The following is a 7,205-nucleotide window of genomic DNA, read 5'->3' on the forward strand; positions in this document are numbered from 1 at the left end:
ATTAAAAGATTAAAACTAAATTTATATTTTGTTATGTTTTATTCTGCTTTATTTCACTTTATTTTGTATATTTTAAAATATTTAAATATAGTCTAAAATTTTCTTTAATGTTGAGAAAAAATAAAACATAGAGAAAAAAGGAATAAAATAATAAAATACAAAAATATAATGTGGAAATTTTAAAATCGGAGAAAAAATTACGGTCGTTGTCGATAGACAACTAGAGAATAATACTATGTGAGAATTTTTACAACACGTAATATAGCTTCAACTAACTTAGGCCTCCAGTACACCACACCCTCTAAAATAAATATTTAACTACATCTCACAACACTCTAATACAAGAGCATAAGAGAACACAAAAAGCCAAATACAAGTTTAAAGTGCTTTTGATTTGTGCATTTTGTAAAGAAAAACTTGAATCATGTATATAATTTTGGATTCTCTCTTCCATTACTAAACTAAGCAATGTGGGACTTGGAAGAACTTTAATTTTTTTTATATATATATATATATATATATATATATATATATATATATATATATATATATATATATATAGAGAGAGAGAGAGAGAGAGAGAGAGAGAGAGTTGGACTCCCTCTTCCTTCACAAAACTAAGCGATGTGAGACTTCAACAACATGTATATTTTCAACCAGATCCAACAATCTCCATCTTGATTGAAAATAATACATTAACTTTCATCGTCTTCACCGGCCATCATACTCCACCATAAAGAGTATAGCCACTTGAAACTACACCACTACAAGAATTTTCACATTGTTTTTACTAACAATCATAGTTAAAAAAATATCATACTCCACCTAAAGAAAAGTATACTTCACTTGAAGTAAGCACTTCAAGAATTTTCACATGCCGAAAATCAAGTTTAAACTTTATGGTGAAACTTTCGTGTTGGTAGGAAGCTCTTCAACCGTCAACATAATCTCACCGTACACCTTGCATCAATTTCAATTGATACTCGTGTACTAACCACAAAACAACATTTGTATAATCTTGATTGTAACACATATTTGACTTGAACTTTCTATAGGTCAAAAATAATTTTTCCGTTTATTTTCTCTAGCCCAAAATGCACAGCGAAACTTGTGACTACAACTCAACAACTCTTTCACAACACAACCATTCTTTTTTGATGTGGAAGATTAGATAAAGCTGCAACCATGAATCATACTAAGAACACTTATCCTTGAATCAAGCCAAAAAAACTTTGATACCAGTTGTTGGGAAAAAACAAAACAAAGATTAAAAAAAGGAACAAAATAACAACACAAGAACATAACGTGGAAACTCTAAAATCGGAGAAAAAACTTGACTGGTGCATTTTGTAAAGAAAAACTTGAATCCTATATATAGTTTTGCATTCTCTCTTCCATCACAAAACTAAGCGATGTGGAACTTAGAAGAACTTTAATCCTATATATAGCATTGGATTCCCTCCTCCTTCACAAAACTAAGCGAATGTGGGACTTCTACAACATTTATATTTTCAACCAAATCCAACAACTATAACTATATCTACTGATTTGTCCGTGAGGATTTACTAGATAATTTGTGTTATGTGTAGGATGGAAGAGGTGGTGTGGCTTTTTAGTGTGACATTCTGTAGGATGAAAGTCATCCACATTTGGGCCTTAGTAGTGAAGTTGGCCCTCTTGAAACAAATAGGCCTTCCAAAAATTCCTACCTCAAAAGTTTTCCAATCATTGTAGAGTTCAACAACTATCTCTTCATAATCCCAATTACCTCTTGCTACTTGTTGAGCAAAGGGATCTAACTCTTCAGGGTCAGCTAGGTATGAGTTGCCTATGTATTCATTGTTAACATTCCTATCAAAAGGAACTATCCCACCTCTGACCCGAGATATTTCACCTAGTAGAATATCTTCTGTTGGTTTAGTATTTGCAAAAACTCCTTTAGGTGTCTAGGTTAATGTGCTCAAAAGGTTGTGCTAGAGTTCCCTACCCCTTGCCGTTAATTTCCCACACACAAGTATAATTATTTCCATATCTAGAGAGTTGCACATTTCTCTCTTTTATCAATGAATGAATCTCCAGCTGAGAATAAAATGCTTCATGCTCAAGGCCCTAAAACCGTTATGATCATATGGCACACGAGATCTAAATGTCTCAACCTCTGCATCTTGCCTTTTGGTATTGCATAAATAATTACCATAATAAATATGAAAGTTTGTTAGTGAATATAATGATACAGATGGATTTCTAGCCATGATGTTTCTATCCACTTATGAATTTTCATCCATGATTCGTGTTGCATTTTTGAAAACTAAGTCATATGATAAAATTTGATTACAATCTAGCAAAAAAATCTAGGTTTTTAACAACATAGGACAACATAATAAATCATTTATCATCAATAATTCATGAGCATCATCTTATGGCTATGCTTCTCATACTTTTCTAACTCACTAGCATTCAAATATTGAAACACTACCCACCTAATTTATTTCTACAATCCTTTATTATCATCCCCTAATCAAGCAACATGTGATATACTAGTCTAAACATAAACCACAGTCCTAAGCATAAATCGTATTAAAAGCATTTCTCTTTGCCTAGCATGATATTCCTAATAGCATTTGATTTTAATAAGAAAAATAGGCCAACAATAACACTAGGAATCAATAACTTGGATCTTATGTACAAATAAATAGTGCAAAAACTTTGAACATACCTTTGTCGATTTGAATTTGAAGAAGAAATTCAGATGAATGATTCTTTTTTACGCAAAGTGATGGGCTCTTAGGGGTTCTAAGCTTTTTTTTAATGTATTTTTGCAAGTGAGTGGGAGAAAATGATAGGTGGGAAGTGGTTTTAAATAGACAAATTGATGTTTGAATGTTATTTCCAATGTTCTATAACAACAATTTCGCTAGGCGAGCCTTTTTGCTCTCTAAGTGAGAATGCGAGTGTTTAGAACATTTGACTTCTGTGATAGTTTCATTGGGTGAGTGTTGATATTGTGAAAATATGACTTGGACAGAATTATCTCGATGAGGTATTTTCCATGTCCGGCAAAATCTCTACAAAATTGCCCAAAATTGTTATTTTTTTTGTGATTTTAAAAACTTTGTTAGTTTGATGTTGTGATTTCATGTTAATTCAAACAAGTTAAAACATAACTCCTCATCCTTAATTTTAACCTCCATGTTGCCTTTATCTAATTCAATTAGCATTCGAGATGTCTTAATGAATGGTCGTCCTAGAATGAGAGGGATCTCAACATCTTCTTTGTTGTCCATTACAACAAAGTCTACTAGAAATATGAATTTAACCACTTTGATCAACACGTTTTTTACTTTTCCCAATGGACTTTTGACATACTTATTTTCCAAGTGATAGGTAATGTAAATCCATTGGGATCTTCTTCTTTTTGTGGTATGGTGGGATGACAACTTGTTTCTAGTTGATAATTTTCTTTATCAATATGCTTTCTCTTTGTTAAGATTTTCTTGGAAAATGTGGTTTTCTGAGACGGCAAAAGGCCAAATATGGACGAAATCCTAATATATATCCTAAACATTAAATGTCCAATCAAAATTATCCAACGTATATAACCAATGAACACAATATTTAAGGTAAACTTTCTATTCTCTACTTTTTCAATCCACTCATCTTGGACGCTTTAAATGACTAAGGAGTTTGAGTGCTACCTTGCAGGTCCACCCTGCAACACCATATCAGATATCAACACCACTGCTTCAAGAGTCCAACATCGTCAATCTACATCAATTTTTGTCCCAATAGAAATAGTGACACCGTCTATGGGAAGCGACTTCAAATTCCCGCAAAATTCCATGATCAGACCTCATTAGATCCAAAGCCAGATTGCAATGGAATAGCAGCTAGAAGAATAAGTTTGTCCCCGACTTTGTGCTACAAACTTTCCTTCCAAACCTTGATGATCCAACTAATGATTCTGATAATTGTCATTAAGAGGTTCAATGAGGAAACCTTTAAGACGGAGAAAATTCCCCCACTATCTCTAGATCTCTCGCTATCCAAAAAAGAAACCAAAAGAACTCATAAATCAGTGTGATCGTAGTTGAAAAAAAAACCTATGCCACTAATTTGAGGGCATTATTTGTCCTAGTGACAAGTTTTACAACTTTGAGAAACTCAATCTAAAGTGGGAGTTTGAATGATCCAAATATAGTTCCTTACAAACACAAAAGTAGATATCCTACACACTAACATAAGTGGAAGGAGAAAGAAATCTCCATGAATCTAGAAAAGTCTTCAATCACCTATAGAGGATGACATATCGGCCAAATCTACTCTTACCACTTGGCCAGATGATTTGAAACACATAATAACTCAATAACGAGATGCCTTTTTAAAGAACAAAGTTATGATGGTTCTCACACCCAAAACAAACAATACCTTGTAGCCGCAATGACGAAGATATGAGGTTAACCGATATAGAACCTATTCTCTAAATCCACACTACCTACCTCGGCACCAAGAGGAGTGATAATCCAGGAAAGGTGACCGGTGATTCCGAGAGAAATGCCAAACACGCAGACATGTAGGAACTGAGCCCCACAAATCAATGTAGATAGAAGAAGCAGGAAGAAAAGTAAAGTCCGCCAACTCATATACAATTGAAAGAAAAATTTATCTCTAGACAATCATTCTCAGACCTCCTAGTGTTGATGATCTAAGAGACATGTTCCAATTCCATTCGGGTGCAAGATAAGTATTTCTCAAGGTTCCTTGAAATTTAGATAAATAAATATATTTCCTAAATAAATGTCGTACACATAAATAATATTATATTCCTTGGCAATATGGTATAGATTCTACTTATGAAACAGGATCCCACTAGGATGAACACACTTAAAGCGTAGCTAGTGCACCTCCTCTTATGAACTAACAATTCTAAGAGCACAGGTGGTTGATCCCAAGATACATCCACCCCGAACCAGGATAAAACCTGGAGGTAGGGAATGGAAGCTCACCTTTGCATGGAGACAATTCCTAGTGACAATGTAGACTCACACCAATTCCCCTCAATTGAGATGGGTAAGGATAAGTTTAGCAGTTATACTAGTTCCCTTCGACTTGGACGGGTAAAGATGAAGATTTGCAGCTACTTCATATCTCAATGATCGGGGTAAGGAATAACAAAGTTTAACGATTACATCGATACTCACCTAGAGGATATGTGACATTGAGCTCAAAATATCTTATTGGTTCCCACCCTAGAAGGGACCCCGATAAGACAATACAAATGGTGCAAGCTCCTACTTAATTTGAAAATCAAATTGGATCATAGAAAATGTAGAAACCACATGCTCTTTATAATCAAAGAGATAGGTCCAAGAATGACCCAAATACTAAAATAGGAACACCAGGAAAATATTCCATAAATTACGACAGACATAAGGAAAACATCAAAGAAAGAAAAATAAATAAATAGAATTTTTTTATACATGAAACTGGAAAAATTAAGGGCACCAACTATATCTACATTAAACATAAAAGTAAAATCATGCCTTTCCATCTTGAGGCGCATCACCATCATCCTCCACAAGGCCCTATCCCGAACTTTATGCAAGTCAAGTTGCGAACGGGGACCAAAGCCTATGCGGGTTTGGCCCTATCCTCACCGAAAATTTCGTTCCTCTCCGGACTATTTGTCGCGCTCACAATAACACGGGTGTCGATGGAACGCTTCCTCTACAGATAATGCTTTACCTCATAAGGAAAAAAACCTTCTCATAACCAAGACACTCATAAAAAGCGTCAAGATCTCTCTTTATCTTAATCTCGTCAAGAGTATGAGAATCCAGATGGATGAAATACTCATGTGGCCCACGTTTGAAATGAACCCAAGCCCAATAATTTCGATCTACCAGTGAACGGTCTATAGAGAAATCGTTGGAAGATGGTGAGGAGAGTAAGCTCAATAGGAATATAAGATAACATGGAGTGGGCCCCTAAAGTACATGGCCTTACCAATTAAAAGCGATCCCGTAAATTGTACTAGTTCTAGGCGGAAGGGCCAAACCAAGGAACTTCCTAATGTAGTGAGATGATCCATTGGTCCCATATATTATTCATATAAGTGTGTATCACAACAAAAATGTGAAATGATAACCGATTGAAGGCCTTCTAAGATCAGGCGCCAGGATGAATCTGCAAGGGGCAACCTTCAAAAAACTCAACACCTCCATTTTAAACTCAGACAAAGTAAATCACAAATTTATTTGGGTAAATAGATATTCATTGAAAAGAATACAATGCTCCTTAACACTGTTACATATCTTTTTTCCTGATTCCATGGGGAGAACCAACTAATCAAAGGGAATACCTACTTGAATATTAGCCTCCCTCGCAACTCCTGGATTATTTAAAGCAATTGGGGTTCCTAATATTTTAGATTCCACCAAGCTATGCTTGTTCGCATTATTCGGATCCATAAGCTCAATACTCCTTAGAGGTATCTCATCATCCTAAAAGATATTAGATGGCTTGATCAGATCGAAACTAGTAGGCTAAGTGTCATGCGCCAGTTGATGCTAAATCTCAACATCACTTGGATCGTAAAAAAAGAGAGGGTCGAAGGTGTTGAACATGTGACTCCATACATAAGAGGGGGATGAGTGGATTATGGAGGTTTGAAAATTGTTGATTTAAAACAAAATCATTTTTGAAATCAAAATTTAAAAATATTTTATAAAATACATTGGTTTTTTGAGTTGGCTATCCTTCAAATCTAACCTAACTTTTACACGGACCACAAACCGAACCAAGATTTTTTTACCAGACTGATCTCAAACCTGCTAAGATTTTAATCAGAGTGAACTTAGAAGCCAAGTGAGATTTTACTCCAAATTGATCTCAAAATAGTATATCTTTTGACCGGGCTAAAATCAAAAACCATTTTTTTCTGGTTGTTTTTCACGAACCCAAAAGAGAGATTTTTTTTCAATGGCGGAGCTCACGAACCAAATGAAGATTTATTATAATCCTAAAAGACAAACCAAGGAGCTTTTACAGTGGTTTAGCTTCCAACAAAAATAATCACTTCCTAAAGAAGAAAATAATTTATTCAAGAGAACAAGCTACTCTTGGTAAATTCATAACTAAGCCCCCACCTAAAACAACATTTCTCACTAAACTCAAGAACACTCTCAAAGTATTATGGCTAAAACACG

The sequence above is a fragment of the Vicia villosa genome, unplaced genomic scaffold, assembly GCF_029867415.1.
Source record: "Vicia villosa cultivar HV-30 ecotype Madison, WI unplaced genomic scaffold, Vvil1.0 ctg.000325F_1_1, whole genome shotgun sequence".
Taxonomy (NCBI): domain Eukaryota; kingdom Viridiplantae; phylum Streptophyta; class Magnoliopsida; order Fabales; family Fabaceae; genus Vicia; species Vicia villosa.